The sequence below is a fragment of the Oncorhynchus clarkii genome, chromosome 4, assembly GCF_045791955.1.
Source record: "Oncorhynchus clarkii lewisi isolate Uvic-CL-2024 chromosome 4, UVic_Ocla_1.0, whole genome shotgun sequence".
Lineage (NCBI taxonomy): Eukaryota > Metazoa > Chordata > Actinopteri > Salmoniformes > Salmonidae > Oncorhynchus > Oncorhynchus clarkii.
In genome coordinates, this window is record NC_092150.1 from 75,247,538 (window position 1) to 75,268,423 (window position 20,886).

The window sequence follows — 20,886 nt, forward strand, 5'->3', positions numbered from 1 at the left end:
CTCAGCGAGGGGAGGTGGGGGTGCTGTGTGTGTGTGTGTGTGTGTGTGTGTGTGTACTTAGCATGTCTGGGTGCATATGTGTGGGAGTCCATTATGGAGAGGGAATATAAAGATTCTAGGGGTTGATTGAAAATGCTACCTGTGGTAATGTCAAGGATAAGCCTGGTTCAGATGAGCCTGTGTCCCTCTTGGAGGTCTACTTCTCTCGCTGGCACCGTTTGGGGAGTTTGAATACTTGTCCGTACTGGTCTGATCTGTCTGTGGAAGATGAGCATGGAGGAGGACAACAAATACACGTCCAAACTGTCGCCCACTGTGGACCACTGGGCAGGCATGTACCTAGTGGTGATAGGTGAGTTACTTACAGCTGATACTGCTGTTCTCTTTTAATTCCTTCTTCTTTTTCATTTGTTTCCCTGTGTGGATTCCCTATTCAGCATGGGGCTGGTAGTTTGGAGTTTGAAACACAAATGGCAGGAGTTTAGATATTAGTGCATCATGTATTTTTTTGGGGGGGGAGACGGTGATTAGAGATGATGGAAAGGGATTTGTACAGACTCTGCGTTTTGAGGTTTTCACACCAAGTCATATCGGTAGACGATATAGGCGTTATACACTGAGTGTACAAAACATGAGGAGCACCTTCCTAATATTGAGTTGCACCCCCTTTTGCCCTCAGAACAGCCTCAATTTGTCGGGACTTTAAAAGGTGTTGAAAGCGTTTCACAGAGATGCTGGTCCATGTTGACACAGTTGTGTCATGTTGGCTGGATGTCCTTTAGGTGGTGGATCATTCTTGATAAACACGGGAAACTGTTGAGTGTGAAAAAAACAGCACTAACTGGTGCGCCTGGCACCTACTACCATACCCTGTTCAAAGACACTTAAATCTTTCACCCGCTGAATGGCACACATATACAATCCATGTTTCAATTGTCTCACAGCTTAAAAATCCTTATTTAACCTGTCTCCTCCCCTTCATCTACACTGATTTAAGTGGATTTAACAAGTGATACCAATAAGGGATCAGAGCTTTCACCTGGAATCAACTGGGGAGTCTGTGGAAAGAGAATGGTGTTCCTAATGTTTTGTAAACTCAGTGTACAGTATAGAATAGGTTACAGTTACAGAAGAATTGATTGGACACAAAGCATTATAGTTGTCTTTTCAATCATTGGTAATGTGTGATCTAGTTCTGTTGATGTGTGAATGGTTATTGTGCGAAAGAAATAGAGCCTGCACACTCATAAACTCCACCATGTACCTTAATTCGAAAACAATGTTTAGATCCTTCAAGGATCTTTGTCAGGTGACTAATGGTAATTGTGCATCCATTGATTTTACTCAAGCTGTTGCTTATCGTTTGTCACTGATTGTTTATGTTGTACGCAGTGGAAACCGTATCTTTCACTGGTCCCCGGTCTGATGTTGAATTGGACTATCCATAAGGATATCCACGCAAACAAGATACAAAAAAGGTGAATTTGAAATCTGTTTATTCCTTATAAATTCACATTTGAAAAGTGTGAATGTTGGAAGTGTGCTACAGCAGTCCAGTCTTTCCAGTTGTAATTCTGATCTCTGCACACTCTCTCTTGTTTAGTGCATGCTTCCACAACAGTTCCAAGCAGTTCCATAGAGCTGAATTGGACCATACTTGGTGATATTGAAGGTGTTGTTTTTTTTCTATTTGCTATGGAACAGTTTAACTGTAAGTTGTCTCGGGTGAAACAGAGGTGGTGTCTGAACATGGAGCCTTGGTCCTGTCTGCATGTACTCTGTAGAATCTTTAGTACTCAATCTTTATTCATGTGACTGTAGAACTCAAGCTTTATTCACATGACTCTGTAGAACTCAAGCTTTATTCACATGACTCTGTAGAACTCAAGCTTTATTCACATGACTCTGTAGAACTTAAGCTTTATTCACATGACTCTGTAGAACTTAAGCTTTATTCACATGACTCTGTAGAACTCAAGCTTTATTCACATGACTCTGTAGAACTCAATCTTTATTCACATGACTCTGTAGAACTTAAGCTTTATTCACATGACTCTGTAGAACTTAAGCTTTATTCACATGACTCTGTAGAACTCAAGCTTTATTCACATGACTCTGTAGAACTCAATCTTTATTCATGACTCTGTAGAACTCAAGCTTTATTCACATGACTCTGTAGAACTCAAGCTTTATTCACATGACTCTGTAGAACTCAAGCTTTATTCATGACTCTGTAGAACTCAAGCTTTATTCACATGACTCTGTAGAACTCAAGCTTTATTCTCTTTCAGCTTCACATTTCAAACACTTTCGACATGTCAACTCTCCAACACTTGCATGATCATGATGTTAATAGGTTTGAGCGTAAAATCACTCACTTAAAAAAAATCTCAAACATCCAGAGACACATTTTTATCACACATCGGCATGCAAGCACACACACACACACATGCACAAGCACACGCACACACTCCTATCCCTGGTGCCTAGGTGCCATAAATATTGGAGTTCTCTCACTTTCTACTTTACACTGTCATCCCTGGACCTCAGCTTCCAGCAGTGAAAGTGTCCTGTTGGTTAAAATGTGTAAAATGTACTTACTACCTTTTAGCTACTTTGCAAATACTAAGCATGTTAGCTAACCCTTCCCCTAACCCTAACCTTAGCCTTAACCCTAACCTTAACCCCTAACCCTAACCTTAGCCTTAACCCTAACCTTAACCCCTAACCCTAACCTTAACCCCTAACCCTTCCCCTAACCCTAACCTTAGCCTTAACCCTAACCTTAGCCTTAACCCTAACCTTAAACCCTAACCTTAACCCCTAACCCTAACCCCTAGCCAACTATTTTACATTAGTCACAACAAATTGAAATTCATAATTCTTTATAAGATATTCGTTACGATATTAACATTTTATGTTCATCCAATGTGATGTTGGTCCGCATAAATGGGATGCAACTTGGATATAGACGGTCCATGAATCGGCATATGTGAATGTGAGTACCCTGATTACCTTGAAAAAATGGTCTGACATCTTGGACGCAGTCTCCAGTTCTTTAAACCTCAGTGTCTCTGATAGACATGAGCCTGCAAGTCTCATCTCCACAGCGTTGCTGGAGATTCTGCAGCACCCCTGAAAGAGAAGTACATTAGCTAGTTATAAAGTTATAGAATTAGTACTGTCTGTTCAGAATGAAATGCAATAATTCAGGATAGCCTACTACACCATGAGAAGGCCAATAATTTAGCCACAGAGGATAAATAGCTTTTTTTTTTAAATTGCTTTGCTGTGGATTGTTTGTAGCCCAAAAACAAGACAATAAAGGCATACAGTAGCCTACAGTCAGGAACGTATGGCAAATCTGTCAGTGAACAGCATGCAGACAAAACAGGCCTTTCTCTATATTTCAAATACAATCACGGGAAAACCCAGGATGGAAAGAAAGGACTCAAATCTGTATGCTGTAGGCTACCAAAATATTTGATCAACTTCCAAATAGGCCTATTGAGCGAACAGAGAGCGAGAGATAGCCAATGCTCTCGTGAAAACATCCTATCGCCGGCGAGAGTGTGTGTTACATCTCCTCCTGTCACGCCCTCTACTGCTCATCCTGTGTCTCCTTGACCTGTCGCCACTCCCCCAGTTCCCTCTCTCTCCCTCTCCCTCTCCCTCTCTCACTCCCTGTGTGTGTGTGATTGGGTGGGCGGAGACAGAGCAGATCCCCACCAGCTGCAATCTGTTCCATAATCAAGACTTCTACAAATACTCAGTCCTGCCACTTCCACACTGCCAGATCATAATCTCTGCTCAGTCAGTCTACGTTTCTAGCTGTTTGTTACTATTTAGATCCTGTTAACAGTTGTGCCTGTTTTCCTTGCCTGACACAGTACGCTCCACTACAGTTCTGCCCACTCTGATTCTGGTGCCTGTCTCCAGTCCCACGTCTCCTCATCCTGCTACTCTGCCCTGTATTCCCCACTCTACTGCTTCATTGGATTCCCCTCCGGACGTGCTTGCCCTGTCCCATCCCCTCTCGCTCCAGCCTCAGCCTCAGCCTCCGCACCTGGTTTCCTGCAACCCGCCCGAGCTTCCCTTGGCCTGCAATCCATCTTCCCCCTGTGTTTCAATAAATACCTTGGTTATTTCATCCCAGTCTCCTCGTCTGAGTGTGCTTTTGGGTTTCCCTGTTCCACTCTGCATAAGAGTGTGGTGGAATTATTGTAATCAAAAGGAGAGACTTTTAACATTTCTTCAAAACAATCAAACTTTATTATTTCATTACTGCAGAAATGGAGCTGGTCAGTAATCACCCCTCGAGGGGATCACTGAGAACTCAACCAGCTGGTTGGTAATCACCCCTAGAGGTGATCACTGAGAACTCAACGAGCTGGTTGGTAATCACCCCTAGAGGTGATCACTGAGAACTCAACAAGCTGGATGGTAATCACCCCTGGAGGTGATCACTGATAACTCAACCAGCTGGTCAGTAATCACCCCTGGAGGTGATCACTGAGAACTCAATCAGCTGGTTGGTAATCACCCCTGGAGGTGATCACTGAGAACTCAATCAGCTGGTTTGAGCCACAGCATTTTATAGCCATTAAGTCCATCCTCCTTCAGTCTACATGACAAACAACAGATGCATGGAAAGTATCACAATTTTAAGATTTGTATGAAATTAACTTATAATTCACAGCAGACAGTATCTGCTGTAAAAACTGTCCTCATTGTGTAGAGACCAGTTTCTGGCCCCCAACTCCATAGTGGAGTCATCTCCCCCTGGTACCCCAGTACAGAAACATTAACCTGTGCTCTGGGAATGTGATATTACCAAAGACATGGTACATCTTCTGTCAGTGTTAAATCCCCCAGAGGCCCACTTTCAGTTCCCACAGACACAATAGAGTTATAAGAACCTTCTATTATTTTGCATAAAACAACTATTTGATGCAATAACACCATTGTAACATAATCTTGCAATTTTGCTCTCACAAGAGCTTTGCGTTATTGGGCTAGTCAGGGAAACTGGAAAGCAATTTTAGGACTATAAAATCCTCCTAATTTTGTACAATATGTGTGTCTCCACACACCTAGGCTATTAATGGATTCAAGACGAGGTTGTTTTTATTGATCTTAGTTTGTCAGAGTCAAAGTAGCCTGTCATCTTGATGTATTGTGCGATATTAAAAAAATATTCTGCCAAAGTCTCCAGTCATGTAAAATGACATGAAATGCTGTTATAAAAGGACACATTATTTCCAGACCCTCGGCTACAAAAACCTTTCCCTGTGTGTGCAACTTCTGGAAGAGCCTCTACTCTACTGCTCTATGCCACTACACACATGTGATGATGTGCATGCAATGCTTTATTGTAAAGGGGATTTTTTTTCTCATGCTGTCTGGTACCTCAGAGCTCCCCAGGTCACCCCCCCCCCCCCCCCCCCCCTCTCACGCTAACTTTTTGTTTCTGGCACCTCCCGATTTACAAATGAAGCACTGAACACAGGCATAGAATCTAACTAACCACCATATACTAAAATAATCACACAAACCACTAGCCAGCCCGCGATATATCATGAGTTAGAAAATGTATAATATTAGGCTATATTATGAAGTTATTATTTAGGAGCATTGAAGATGAATCACAATCAGTAAGAAAATAACCAGCTAGCTAACTAGCATATTTACATCAATCATAAACATCAATGGTCAGCTGACAGCCTACCCTCTTTTCCCAATGTCAATCATGTCTTTAGGAGGCACTGTGACTAGCTTACTTACAATTTGTGATAAATGAGTGTGTTACAGAAATGAATAGGCCTATGCTTAAAAATGTAAATGTTTTGCTACAGAGGCAGCATGTGACAGAAGAGGTGATTATCGGGTTAGTGTCCTCAGAACACATGCACCTTGGGAGAGTTAAACGTATTCATGCCAGAGTCTTTAGAAATGGCTTGGATTAATGCATGTGTCAGTCTACCTACAATAAGGAGCAACTTTATCGCATAGAGGTGTAACAAAACTCCAGCTGTTATTGTGATATTTGTGTACTCGACATTTGGTTTTCCTTGTCTGGCCTGTGTGTGTCTAAATCTGACAAACAACCGGGTAATGTGGTGATGTGGTGTCGGGTCATCGGAGCAGACCATCACCTGGCTCAGGTCTAACTTTCTGAATAAGACATCATGCATCGCCAGGCTGTAAGTAAGGGAGGAATAATTGAAAGGCAAACTTCCATCCCGATCATCAACCCTAACCTCCTCCAACGAGACCAGGACCATGTTACTGTAAGTAAGGCACAACAAAAATAAGTGTTTTTGGAAAGTTCAAATCGCAGAAGATGTCAAGACTTACAAATGTTCACGATTCATTTCTTTCTCCCAGTGACACAAGGAAAAGATTCCATTCTTTATACATGAACATTGAAAGATATTTTCTATTGACGAGGTCTTTCAGTTGGCCACTCGAGTAACCTGACGTAGGCAGCATGTCTACTTCACACAGGCAGCAATGAATTTACATTGTAGATGCATCATAAATCATTACCATTGAGAAATTTCACCACTGATTCTCCTTTTCCACCAACGGTTGCTGTGGGTTGTCATGTCAAGGTACTGTTGGCTTTCTGAAGGACAAAGCCTCACATCCTTCCCTTTCACTGAACAATGGGAGATTACGTTCAGATTATAAACCTGTGGAGGAAGAATGAACATGTAGTGCCACAATATTTCCCCTTGGTTTAATTAAATCTCCATCAGAATATGGGACTGGCGGGGTTTGGAGGGAGGGTTGGAGGGGAGGGTGGTGTGTTGAGGTGGAGGGAGACGTTATATAAACGAGATTGAAACCAGAGTGATTCAGGCCACATTAATCAAATATCTCTAATGTGAGAAACGTGGGCTGCAATCAATTTTCTAATTAATGTTCCATTATTATGTTTGCTGTAGCTAGCTGGACCTCAAGCATGTTCTCTGGGTAACAGGTTAGGAGAGGGGAGAAGGGTGATAAAACAGGTCAGATGTGGAGAGGTTCCTATTTGAGAGGAAAAAGGGTATGTGGGGTGTCAACCTGCTAGTATGGTTAAGGTCACGGTTCCTCAACACGCAGCCCGTGGGTGGTTTTATTTCACCCCCCCAAGTTTTCTGAGCAAAAAAAAATATATAATAATAATAATAAAATCCTGCTTAAAAAAACAAAACATTGTACATAAAAGACTGTAAAAGACTGTAAAATCACCAGGAAAATCACCAGGAAATCAGCTCAAAGTGATTTTAATTCTGGGAAATCTTCCCCAAGTATTCCATAAATAGAGAGGAGAATGTGATTGTATCCCAATGTAATCAGGGTTTGAAATGATTTCGTTTTTGTCAAATACTATATCTGTTTGGGATTCTGGTGGGCAATTTGCAGTGTACAAATAATGAATTATGTGTTCCGCCCCCCTGACCATCCACTCAAGGAAAAATTGGCCCATGGCTGAGTGTAATTGGGGACCCCTGGTTTAGGTGATGAGAGTTGAGGCATGATGATTATAGATCCATAATGGATTATGAAGCTTGATTTAGCATATTTGTATGATTTTTAGGCTAGTCTGAGAACAAGTTCTCATTTACAACTACAACCTGGCCAAGATAAAGCAAAGCAGTGTGACACAAACAACAACACAGAGTTACACATGGGATAAACAAACATACAGTCAATAATACAATAGAAAAAGTATATATACAGTGTGTGCAAATGAGGTAGGATAACAGAGGTAAGGCAATAAATAGGCAATAGTGGTGAAATAATTACAATTTAGCAATTAAACACTGGAGTGATAGATGTGCAGAAGATGGCAAGTAGAGATACTGGGGTGTAAAGAAGCAAAATAAATAACAGTATGGGGATGAGGTAGTTGGATGGGTTATTTACAGATGGGCTATGTACAGGTGCAGTGATCTGTGAGCTGTTCTGACAGCTGGTGTTTAAAGTTAGTGAGGGAGATATGAGTCTCCAGCTTCAGTGATGTTTGCAGTTTGTTCTAGTCGTTCCAGTCATATATTTTATTAGATTAGCTTTTGCCGTAAGGAATGAAATTACACATGTGACATTATGAAAGAGAGAGAGAGGTGAGAGAGAGGTGAGAGAGAGAGTGAGAGGCGTGAGAGAGAGAGAGAGAGAGAAGCGAGAGAGAGAGAGAGCGAGATATGGAGGAGTCTTCTCCATCTCATGAAATTATCCATATTGTATCAGGCTTTCAATACCTTTCACCGATTGTGTCACTGTTATGACATGATGTGAATACCAGGGATGATCAATGCCTTTCCATGCATCTAGTTAATGGAAAATACTTTTGGTGAACCCTCAGAGTCAAATCAATTGGACCCATCAATCTCCTCTGTGCAATTTTTTACTAGCTCATTGTCATGATATTTTACAATTGTCTGTGTAATTGTAGCTTACTGGATAAACGTCCTTACTTTCTTTGTAGAAGTGTCAATCCCACAACTCTACGCTGTTCCAAAATGAAGTTTTATTCAGAATGCTATTTGGTGAGCTACATGAGTCTCCTTGATCTGATGTTGACAGATACAGTCCCCTTGGCTGCTCTTGTGGTTGTAATAGCTAATTAAGGTCTGGTGGAATCCCTCTCATTGCGTCCAGTAAGATGGACTGCAGGGTCCCTGCTGTTCAACAGTACCCACTTAGCAAAAACTGTTTGAATCAACATTGTTTCCATATATTTTCAACCCAAAAACTAAATGTGTCAACGTTGAAAAAATTTGGAAAAATAAATGGATTTGCAAAAAATCATAAATTTAAGGGCATTTTGTTTATTTTTCACACAACTAATGACATGGTGACATTTTTAGTTAATTTCACGTTGAATTCACATTAGTTAACAACTCAACCAAATGTTAATCAAATCTAGACGTTGAACTGACGTCTGTGCCAAGTGGGTAGCCTCATGGGGATTACAGCCCTGCATCATATTTTAGCCGAGGATAAATTAATTAGGCCAGCAAATTGGATCAATTAAATGCACTCACTAGGGCGCTACAAATGGGGGGGTTAATAATTATGATGACTGGTTGCTGGAGACAGATCTACATCAGCCCACCTGGGATCAGAGCTCATTCTCCTGGATGGCTTTACCTCCATCCACGGTAATCATTATGAGACCAATTACCTGCATGTTGAGCACTTGTGGATGTACAAGGAGGACAGTTGCTGGTAAAAATGACTTGAGTTCCTATGGGGGCTCCTCACCTTGTGATGCCATTGATTAGGCCTACGTAACAACTAACCTTCCTAATTGAATCCAACTCATTAGAAGTCATGGCATGCTGCTATGTTCTGTCTGGCTGTGAGCTATGATCAATATTAAGGTTCATACAGATGTAGGATCATAATTTGAGCCAGTTTGCTACAGCAGGAAGAAAATCCTGCATCAACAGGAAATGTGAATTGTTATGTGGATTATAGGTTGATTTGTTTTTCGTTAGATCAAATCAAGTCTGCCATTTCAAAGTGGAAACTTTAGAAGCCTTTTTAAAACTCCAATGCACTATACGTTTGCATTTCCTGCTTTGCAGCAACAAAAGAGTAATACAATGAAGGTCCTACATCTGTATAGATCTTCAATGTCGCAAATACTAATCATATTTCTCTGCTGTCCATGTTAAAATTGATTACATTTTTCGGGCTTCTTTCATAGACTGTTCTCTCTGCTTCCGCATGGAAAGCAGTACCGATGCACCGAGTCTGGAACCAACAAGACCCTGAACAGCTTCTACCCCCAATCCACTGTTAGTTAGTTATCTGGACTAGTCTATACAGTTATCTGGACTAGTCTATACAGTTATCTGGACTAGTCTATACAGTTATCTGGACTAGTCAATACAGTTATCTGGACTAGTCAATACAGTTATCTGGACTAGTCTATACAGTTATCTGGACTAGTCTATACAGTTATCTGGACTAGTCTATACAGTTATCTGGACTAGTCTATACAGTTATCTGGACTAGTCAATACAGTTATCTGGACTAGTCAATACAGTTATCTGGACTAGTCAATACAGTTATCTGGACTAGTCAATACAGTTATCTGGTCTAGTCTATACAGTTATCTGGACTAGTCAATACAGTTATCTGGACTAGTCAATACAGTTATCTGGACTAGTCTATACAGTTATCTGGACTAGTCTATACAGTTATCTGGACTAGTCTATACAGTTACCTGGACTAGTCTATACAGTTACCTGGACTAGTCTATACAGTTACCTGGACTAGTCTATACAGTTATCTGGACTAGTCTATACAGTTACCTGGACTAGTCAATACAGTTATCTGGACTAGTCAATACAGTTATCTGGACTAGTCTATACAGTTATCTGGACTAGTCTATACAGTTATCTGGACTAGTCTATACAGTTACCTGGACTAGTCTATACAGTTATCTGGACTAGTCAATACAGTTATCTGGACTAGTAAATACAGTTATCTGGACTAGTCAATACAGTTATCTGGACTAGTCTATACAGTTATCTGGACTAGTCTATACAGTTACCTGGACTAGTCAATACAGTTACCTGGACTAGTCAATACAGTTATCTGGACTAGTCAATACAGTTATCTGGACTAGTCAATACAGTTATCTGGACTAGTCTATACAGTTATCTGGACTAGTCTATACAGTTACCTGGACTAGTCAATACAGTTACCTGGACTAGTCAATACAGTTATCTGGACTAGTCAATACAGTTATCTGGACTAGTCAATACAGTTACCTGGACTAGTCTATACAGTTACCTGGACTAGTCTATACAGTTACCTGGACTAGTCTATACAGTTATCTGGACTAGTCAATACAGTTATCTGGACTAGTCAATACAGTTATCTGGACTAGTCTATACAGTTACATGGACTAGTCTATACAGTTACATGGACTAGTCTATACAGTTACCTGGACTAGTCTATACAGTTACCTGGACTAGTCTATACAGTTCCACATTTTGTTTTACAGCCTGAATTCAAAATGGATTAAATATATATTTTTTCACCCATCTACATACAATACCCGATAATGACAAAGTTAGAACATGTTTATTGAAAATGTATTTCTGAAATATTACATTTACATAAGTAATCACACCCCTGAGTCAATACTTTGTGGAAGCACCTTTGGCAGCGATAACAACGGAGTCTTTCTGGGTAAGACTCTAAGAGATTTCCATACTGTCACGCCCTGGTCTAAGTATTTTGTGTTTTCTTTATTATTTTGGTCAGGCCAGGGTGTGACATGGGTTATTTATGTGGTGTGTTTTGTCTAGGGGTTTGTTGTAGGTTATGGGATTGTGGTTAGTAGGGTTGTCTAGAAAAGTCTATGGTTGCCTGGAGTGGTTCTCAATCAGAGGCACGTGTTTATCGTTGTCTCTGATTGGGAACCATATTTTGGCAGCCATATTCTTTGAGTGTTTCGTGGGTGATTGTTCCTGTCTCTGTGTTTGTTTGCACCAGATAGGGCTGTTTTTGGTTTTCATGGTTATTGTTTTGTATACTGTTCGTATTTTTCATCTTCATTAAAGATGTTTACAAATAACCACGCTGCATTTTGGTCCTCCTCTCTTTCACCGGAAGAAAACCTTAACACATACCTGGATTGTGCAACATTTGCTCATTATTATTTTCTAAATTCTTTAAGCTCAGTCAAATTGGTTGTTGATCATTCCTACACAACCATTGTTAGGTCTTGGCATAGATTTTCAAGAAGATTTAAGTAAAAACTGTAACTCGGCCATTCAGGAACATTCACTGTCTTCTTGGTAAGCAACTCCAGTGTAGATTTGGCCTTGTGTTTTAGGTTATTGTCCTGCTGAAAGATGAATTCATCTCCATGTGTCTGGTGGAAAGCAGACTGATCCAAATTTTCCTCTAGGATTTTGCCTGCTCTATTCTGTTTCTTTTTATCCTGAAAAACTCCCCAGTTCTTTATGATTACAAGCATACCCATAACATGATCCAGTCACAACTATGCTTGAAAATATGTAGAGTGATACTCAGTAATGTGTTATAGTGGATTTGCATAATACTTTGTATTCAGGACAAAAAGTTAATTGCTTTGCCATGTTTTTTTTGCAGTATTACTTTAGTGCCTTGTTGCAAACAGGATGCATGTTTTGTAATATTTGTGTTCTGTACAGGCTTCCTTCTTTTCACTTTGTAAATTAGGTTAGTATTGTGGAGTAACTACAATGCTGTTGATCCATCCTCAGTTTTCTCCATTAAACTCTGACTGTTTTATTGTCACCTTTGAAATCTTAGTGAAATCCTGCAGTTTCCTTCCTCTTCAGCAACTGAAGGATGCCTGTATCGCTGTAGTGACTGGGTTTATTGATACACCATCCAAAGAGTAATGAACAACTTCACCATGCTCAGAGGGATATTCAATGTCAGATTTTTTTTATTTTTACCCATGCAACTTATTATGTGACTTGTTAAAAACATTTTTACTCCTGAACTTATTTAGGCTTGCCATAACAAAGGAGTTGAATACTTATAGACTCAAGATATTTCTGCTTTCATTGTTCATTCATTAGTAACATTTTGAAAGAATTCACTCCACTTTGACAGTCTATACCAGTTGCTAATGAAGCATGTCAAATGATTTTATTTCATTTATTAACAATTGAAATAGATTGAGTGAGAACCTGATCTCCATATTTATGCCTACAGGAGGATGAAAGTCAAAAAATGTGTAACATCCCACGCAAGCTCCCACATAGTTTAATCTATGACTTTAAACCACTCTCTGAAGGACTGGCTGTCCATTATGGTGCATTCTGAGTATTTATGAGTAGTTTTTTTTTTTATCTCATACTGAGTAGTTGAATGGTATCCATGTGTAATTTCTCCAAAGCCATTTTATAATTGATTATATAGCAACTACCTGGAGAATGAAAGTATAGTCATATCTTATAGTTCTATTCAGAGAGAACATTGTGTATCTCCTATAGCCTGCCTATATGAGTGCTCTGGTTTATTATTTATCCACAGCCATATTTGATGTTCACTAGACACACGAACAAAGCTGTTGTGCCTGTGCAGAGTTTGAGCAGCACGCATCTCAACCCTTCTGTCTCTCAACTATCCTGTGACTCAATTTATCCTTCCTCTATCTTACAGTACATATTCATCCACAATCCTATCTTCCAGACATCTTCTCTCTATCTCCAACAATCTCTCTATCTTCTTCTTTCTCAATTTTCTCTCCTTATCTTCCATCACTCTCTATCTTCCATCTGTCCTCTACATCTTCTCCATTTTTCTTTCTATCCTCCATCTATGTACGTACGTACAGATTCTCAATCTATCCTTCCTCTATCCTCCATCTATGTATTCTCAGTTTATCCTTCCACTATCCTCCATCTATGTATTCTCAGTTTATCCTTCCTCTATCTTACATCTATGTATTCTCAGTCTATCCTTCCTCTATCCTCCATCTACATATTCTCAATCTATCCTTCCTCTATCCTCGATCTACATATTCTCAGTTTATCCTTCCACTATCCTCCATCTATGTATTCTCAGTTTATCCTTCCTCTATCTTACATCTATGTATTCTCAGTCTATCCTTCCTCTATCCTCCATCTATGTATTCTCAGTTTATCCTTCCACTATCCTCCATCCTCCATCTATGTATTCTCAGTTTATCCTTCCTCTATCTTACATTTATGTATTCTCAGTTTATCCTTCCTATATCTTACATCTATGTATTCTCAGTCTATCCTTCCTCAATCCTCCATCTATGTATTCTCAGTTTATCCTTTCTCTATCTTACATCTATGTATTCTCAGTTTATCCTTCCTATATCTTACATTGATGTATTCTCCGTCTATCCTTCCTCTATCTTACATTTATGTATTCTCAGTTTATCCTTCCACTATCCTCCATCCTCCATCTATGTATTCTCAGTTTATCCTTCCTATATCTTACATCTATGTATTCTCAGTTTATCCTTCCTCTATCCTCCATCTATGTCTTCTCAGTTTATCCTTCCTCTATCCTCCATCTACGTCTTCTCAGTTTATCCTTCCTCTATCCTCCATCTACATATTCTCAGTCTATCCTTCCTCTATCCTCCATCTACGTATTCTCAGTCTATCCTTCCTCTATCCTCCATCTATGTATTCTCAGTCTATCCTTCCTCTATCCTCCATCTATGTATTATCAGTCTATCCTTCCTCTATCCTCCATCTATGTATTATCAGGCTATCCTTCCTCTATCCTCCATCTATGTATTCTCAGTCTATCCTTCCTCTATCCTCCATCTATGTATTATCAGTCTATCCTTCCTCTATCCTCCATCTATGTATTATCAGGCTATCCTTCCTCTATCCTCCATCTATGTATTATCAGGCTATCCTTCCTCTGTCCTCCATCTATGTATTCTCAGTCTATCTTTCCAAAATCCTCAATCTACATATTCTTAGTCGATTCTTCCTCCAACTATGTATTCTCAGTCTATCCATACTCTATCCTCCATAATCTCTATCTGTCCTCTCCTTATCCATCACCACTATCTTCAATCTATCCTCTCTCTATTCCCTACCTCTAGCCAATTTCACTGTGAAACAGTTTTACCCTGTGTGAAATAGCCTAATGATGTCCCTGACCTGGCCACTAATAAAACAACAATATACACTGAATGTACAAAACATTAGGAAAATGACATAGACTGACAAGGTGAATCCAGGTGAAAGCTATGATCCCTTATTGGTGTCACTTCAATCAGTGTATATAAAGGGGAGGAGACAGGTTGAATAATGATTTTTAAGCCTTGAGACAATTGAGACATGGATTGTGTATGCCTACCATTCAGAGAGTGAATGGGCAAGACAAAAGATTGAAGTGCCTTTGAATGGTGTATGGTACCGTAGTAGGTGCCAGGCGCATCAGTTTGAGTGAGTCAAGAACTGTAATGCTGCTGGGTTTTTCACGCTCAACTGGTTCTTGTGTGTATCAAGAATGGTCCACCACCCAAAGGACATCCAGCCATCTTGACACAACTGTGGGAAGCATTGGAGTCAACATGGGTGAGCATCCCTGTGGAACGCTTTCGACACCTTGTAGAGTTCATGCCGACGACGGCATGACGAATTGAGTCTGTTCTGAGGGCAAAAGGGGGTGCAACTCAAAATTAGGAAGGTGCTCCTAATGTTTTGAACATTCAGTGTATTTTCACCAGTTGTCCACTGTCAAAGCAGACCTTGTCTCTCACAGATGTTGAGATTGCGGATTAGATTCCCGCAAGAAACACTGAATATAAGTTGGTGAATTCGGTAAGTCTCTTTGGATGAAAATGTGTGCTAAATGTGTTGGGACAGTGTTTGACTCAATTCAATTAAATAATATTTGTCTTTATACCAAGTGGGGCATTAATGCAGGCAAGCAGTTAGAACGAATAACAGTGTGTTCAGCTCAGTTCATGTGGTTTTCATTGCAATAATTGACCAGGTGAAAATGTCCCAAAAAAACACAGTATTATAAAACAGAAGTCTTAAGCTCATTAGATAATGAGCTCATTAACAAACCACCACAGATGTTGCTTGCATTGCTATATGATGGCTATGAATAGATAGATGTAGAGGGTAAATAGGAAAATATTGAGTCACTATTTAGTTTGGGTTTTAGATTTATTAAAATAGGTGACGTAGAGCACATTTAAAGCACATTTGAGGCTGTTCAATGCTCAAACGTTCCCAGCTATCGGCCTAGCAGTTCTAACATGAAGTGGACTGGAGATAAGACACAGGGAATGAGGAAATGAGACTGGACATTAGGAAATGAGACTGGACATTAGGAAATGAGACTGGATGCAGGAGGGTTCCCATCGAATTTCCTTTCATTTGCTCTGCAGACACCATCCAAACCCATAAAGTCCCAGACAGTTGATTTGGGCAGTGTCCACGTCTCCACATTTCCTCAGTACTATAGGATGGTGCATTAGGTTAGTTCTCACAATGCAAGTTGAGAGAGACACTCTTAAAAGACCATTGCAAGTGGCAGCACTGAAGCAATCAATTATCCATAAAAAAGTATTTTATGTTGCTTTTATAGAACACTCTGTATCCCTGATGACACTCCTCAGCCCTTGAGGGAGAGGAAAAGAGGGAGAGAGAAAAAGGTGGATGAAGGGAATGAGGCCTTTGTGCCATCTTGTCACTACATTACCAATACATCAAGGGCTTCAGTTTAGGAGCCAATCTACCATGACAAATACTGCACTTAGGGGCTAATAGTGTCCACTCACCCATGTGATGCTCAGTACTCTGCCGTGCTCTGCGCTGGAACACCAATATCAGGCCATGCTGACTGTTTGGCACATTCTACTCCTATTATCTCTACCATAGACGTCTAGTGACTAACCTCTTCTCTCTTTCTCTCTTTTTTTCAAGCTTGATTGGTTAATTGATTGCTAGATTAGTTGATGAACCGTTGCTCGCTCTTCCAGTATATTTGACTGACTGACTGACCTCTCTCTCTCCCCCCTCCAGCGGTGCTGTCGGTCCTGGGTAATGCTGCGGTCTTGGTGACCTCAGCACTCCGGCCAACTCACCTCAAGGCCCCGGAGCTCCTGACAGTCAACCTGGCGGTGACAGACATAGGCATGGCTCTCAGCATGTACCCCCTGTCCATCGCCTCACTCTTCAACCACGCCTGGATTGGAGGGGACTTCTCCTGCCTGTACTATGGCCTGATGGGGATGATCTTCAGCACGGCCAGCATCATGACCCTGGCTGTCATGGGTCTGGTACGATACCTGGTGACAGGAAACCCACCAAGAACAGGTATTCTGGGTATACACTGGAGTGGTAGAGGTAGATACTCTATAGGGGTAAGGTGACTAGATATCAGGACATATGATAAACAGTGTAACAGAACCTTATATTATTATTTTTTGAGAGTGTGTAGAGTAAGTATACATTTATGTGCATATTATGTGTGTGTGAGCAAATTATGTGGTGAGTGTTTGTGTGTGTGTTGGAGTCCGTGTGTGAGTGTGTAGGGCCCTGTGAGTGTGTAGGGCCCTGTGAGTGTGTAGGGCGCTGTGAGTGTGCGTAGAAACAGTTCTAGATAGAGCTGAGACTTTCCGACATGATGATCACTGACTCTATGATTTGACCTGAAGATCACTGACTCTATGATTTGACCTGAAGATCACTGACTCTATGATTTGACCTGAAGATCACTGACTCTATGATTTGACCTGAAAATCACTGACTATGATTTGACCTGAAAATCACTGAATATGATTTGACCTGAAGATCACTGACTCTATGATTTGACCTGAAAATCACTGACTCTATGATTTGACCTGAAGATCACTGACTCTATGATTTGACCTGAAGATCACTGACTCTATGATTTGACCTGATGATCACTGACTCTATGATTTGACCTGAAGGTCACTGACTCTATGATTTGACCTGAAGATCACTGACCATGATTTGAGAGAGAGAGAGAAAACAGAGACAGACAGAGAAAACAAACGAACACAGAGAGACAGACAGAGAAAACAAACAAAGAGAGACAGACAGAGAAAACAAACACAAAGAGGCAGACAGTGAAAACAAACACAGAGAGACAGACAGAGAAAACAAAAACACAGAGAGAGACAGACAGGCAGAGAAAACAAACACAGAGGGACAGACAGAGAACCAACAAACACAGAGAGACAGACAGAGAAAACAAACAAACACAGAGAGAGACAGAGAAAACAAACAAACACAGAGAGACAGACAGGCAGAGAAAACAAACAAACACAGAGAGACAGACAGGCAGAGAAAACAAACAAACACAGAGAGACAGACAGGCAGAGAAAACAAACAAACACAGAGAGAGAGAGAGAGAGAGAGAGAGAGAGAGAGAGAGAGAGAGAGAGAGAGAGAGAGAGAGAGAGAGAGAGAGAGAGAGAGAGAGAGAGAGAGAGAGAGAGAGAGAGAGAGAGAGAGAGAGAGAGAGAACACAGCAGGTCCGGGAAAAGGTAGGATATCCGGTGAACAGGTCAGTGTTCCATAGCCGCAGGCAGAACAGCTGTGTCTTGTCTGTCTCTCTCCTTCAACTATTCTTCTGTTGCTGTCTCTGTGTCTTGTCTGTCTCTCTCCTTCAACTATTCTTCTGTTGCAGTCTCTGTGTCTTGTCTGTCTCTCGCCATTACCTATTCTTCTGTTGCTGTCTCTGTGTCTTGTCTGTCTCTCGCCATCAACTATTCTTCTGTTGCTGTCTCTGTGTCTTGTCTGTCTCTCTCCTTCAACTATTCTTCTGTTGCAGTCTCTGTGTCTTGTCTGTCTCTCTCCTTCAACTATTCTTCTGTTGCTGTCTCTGTGTCTTGTCTGTTTCTCTCCTTCAACTATTCGTCTGTTGCAGTCTCTGTGTCTTGTCTGTCTCTCTCCTTCAACTATTTGTCTGTTGCTGTCTCTGTGTCTTGTCTGTCTCTCTCCTTCAACCGTTCTTCTGTTGCTGTCTCTGTGTTTTGTCTGGTGTGACTATCTCCTTCATATCCTACTCGTGTGTGCCAATTAGCTTCAGCCGGCTGGTGTGCAACCTGGCTTTGACTTTGGATAGCCTATCTCTGGGGCTAGTTAGGGGCTGTCAATAAAATACACAATGTAATTGAGACCCTGTTTTCATGTTGCACTCCTTTTTGTTTTCTCGTTAAATGCTTTCAACATCTGCATATGTATAATTTTTTTACATATTGTCGCATGTACATTGTGTACTTTACCAATGGTGCCTAACTAGCCCCATAGAGATATCCAAACTCAACCCAAATTTACCACATATATTACGATCGGGTCGAGTGCAGTTGCACTCTGAATTGATGATTACTTTTGTGCTGCCAACTGTGGGCATGTAGGCAAGACTGAAACAAACCATAACTTAATTTACATTGTGATGCAGTCACGAACAAAAATCTGTTTTAGACAAATCTGACATTATGACCAAATATTTACCTATTTACATTTTTTGGTCAATTTTGACAGTAGAATAAATGTTTCTGTCACACCCTGATCTGTTTCACCTGTCCTTGTGATTGTCTCCACCCCCCTCCAGGTGTCGCCCATCTTCCCCATTATCCCCTGTGTATCTATACCTGTTTTTTCTGTTTGTCCGTTGCCAGTTCGTCTTGTTTGTCAAGTCAACCAACGTTTTTGTTCTCAGCTCCTACTTTTTACAGTCCTCCTGGTTTTGACCCTTGCCTGTCCTGACTCTGACCCTGAGCATGCCTGACCACTCTGCCTTCCTCTGACCCTGAGCCTGCCTGACCACTCTGCCTTCCTCTGACCCTGAGCATGTCTGACCACTCTGCCTTCCTCTGACCCTGAGCCTGCCTGACCACTCTGCCTTCCTCTGACCGTGAGCCTACCTGACCACTCTGCCTTCCTCTGACCCTGAGCCTGCCTGACCACTCTGCCTTCCTCTGACCCTGAGCCTGCCTGATCACTCTGCCTTCCTCTGACCCTGAGCCTGCCTGACCACTCTGCCTTCCTCTGACTCTGAGCCTACCTGACCACTCTGCCTTCCTCTGACCCTGAGCTTGCCTGACCACTCTGCCTTCCTCTGACCCTGAGCCTGCCTGACCACTCTGCCTTCCTCTGACCCTGAGCATGCCTGACCACTCTGCCTTCCTCTGACCCTGAGCCTGCCTGACCACTCTGCCTTCCTCTGACCCTGAGCCTGCCTGACCACTCTGCCTTCCTCTGAGCCTGCCTGCTGACCTGTAACTTTGCCCCACCTCTGGATTGTGGACCTCTGCCTACCCTGACCCTGCCTGCCGTCTGGTATCGTTGCTCCACCTCTGGTTTACTGACCCCTGCCTGCCTGCCTTGACCTGTCTATTGCCTGCCTCTGTTGGAATATTAAACCATTGTCAATTTGATGTGTCTGCATCTGGATTTTAGCGTGATTCCGGATAGTTTCTGACTCATATTGATGCCATGTAGGCTGTTTTGTAAATGTGAAGTTGGTTTTTAGGCGCAGTTGCTCTTTAAAGTTGATGTATACTGACAGGACCAGGGCAACTTAACTGTAAAGAACAATTCAAGAGTCTTTAACAACAGTGGAAACACAACTCCAAACATTACAGATAAGAAGCAACATAGCCCCCTAGGCTATATCAATATAAAGAGACATGAGCCATTACCTGTAGAATGGAATGAGTTACTAGACCTCTATGTTTAATTTCATCAGTTCTAGGCTAATGTAAGATTTCTAGATTATATAACATTTGAGGACATCATTTAAAACTTCTTAAGGCTGAGATCCCGTTAACGGGCTCGATATGACAACAGCCAGTGAAAGTGCAGGGCGCCAAATTCAAAACAGAAATCTCATAATTAAAATTCCTCAAACATACAAGTATTTTATACCATTTTAAAGATAAACTTGATGTTAATCCCACCACAGTGTCCGATTTCTAAAAGGCTGTACGACGATAGCATGCCATGCGATTATGTTAGGTCAGCACCTAGTCACAGAAAAACACAGCCATTTTTCCAGCCAAAGAGAGGAGTCACAAAAAGCAGAAATAGAGATCATATTAATCACTAACCTTTGATCTTCATCAGATGACACTCACAGAACTTCATGTTACACAATACATGTATGTTTTGTTCGATAAAGTTCATATTTATATCCAAAAATCTCAGTTTATATTGGCGCGTTATGTTCAGTAATGTTTTGCTTCCAAAACACCCAGTGATTTTGCAGAGAGCCACATCAATTTACAGAAATGCTTATAATAAACATTGATAAAAGATACAAGTTTTATGCATGGAACTTTAAATAAACTTCTCCTTAATGCAACCGCTGTGTCAGATTTCAAAAAAGCTTTACGGA

The 20,886-nt window shown here is 41.1% G+C and overlaps 1 pseudogene; it reads left to right on the top strand.

The window, feature by feature from the left end:
* Window positions 1-261: 261 nt before the first annotated feature.
* LOC139408050 (opsin-5-like) overlaps window positions 262-20,886 on the top strand; it is a 60,615-nt pseudogene continuing 39,990 nt past the window's right edge.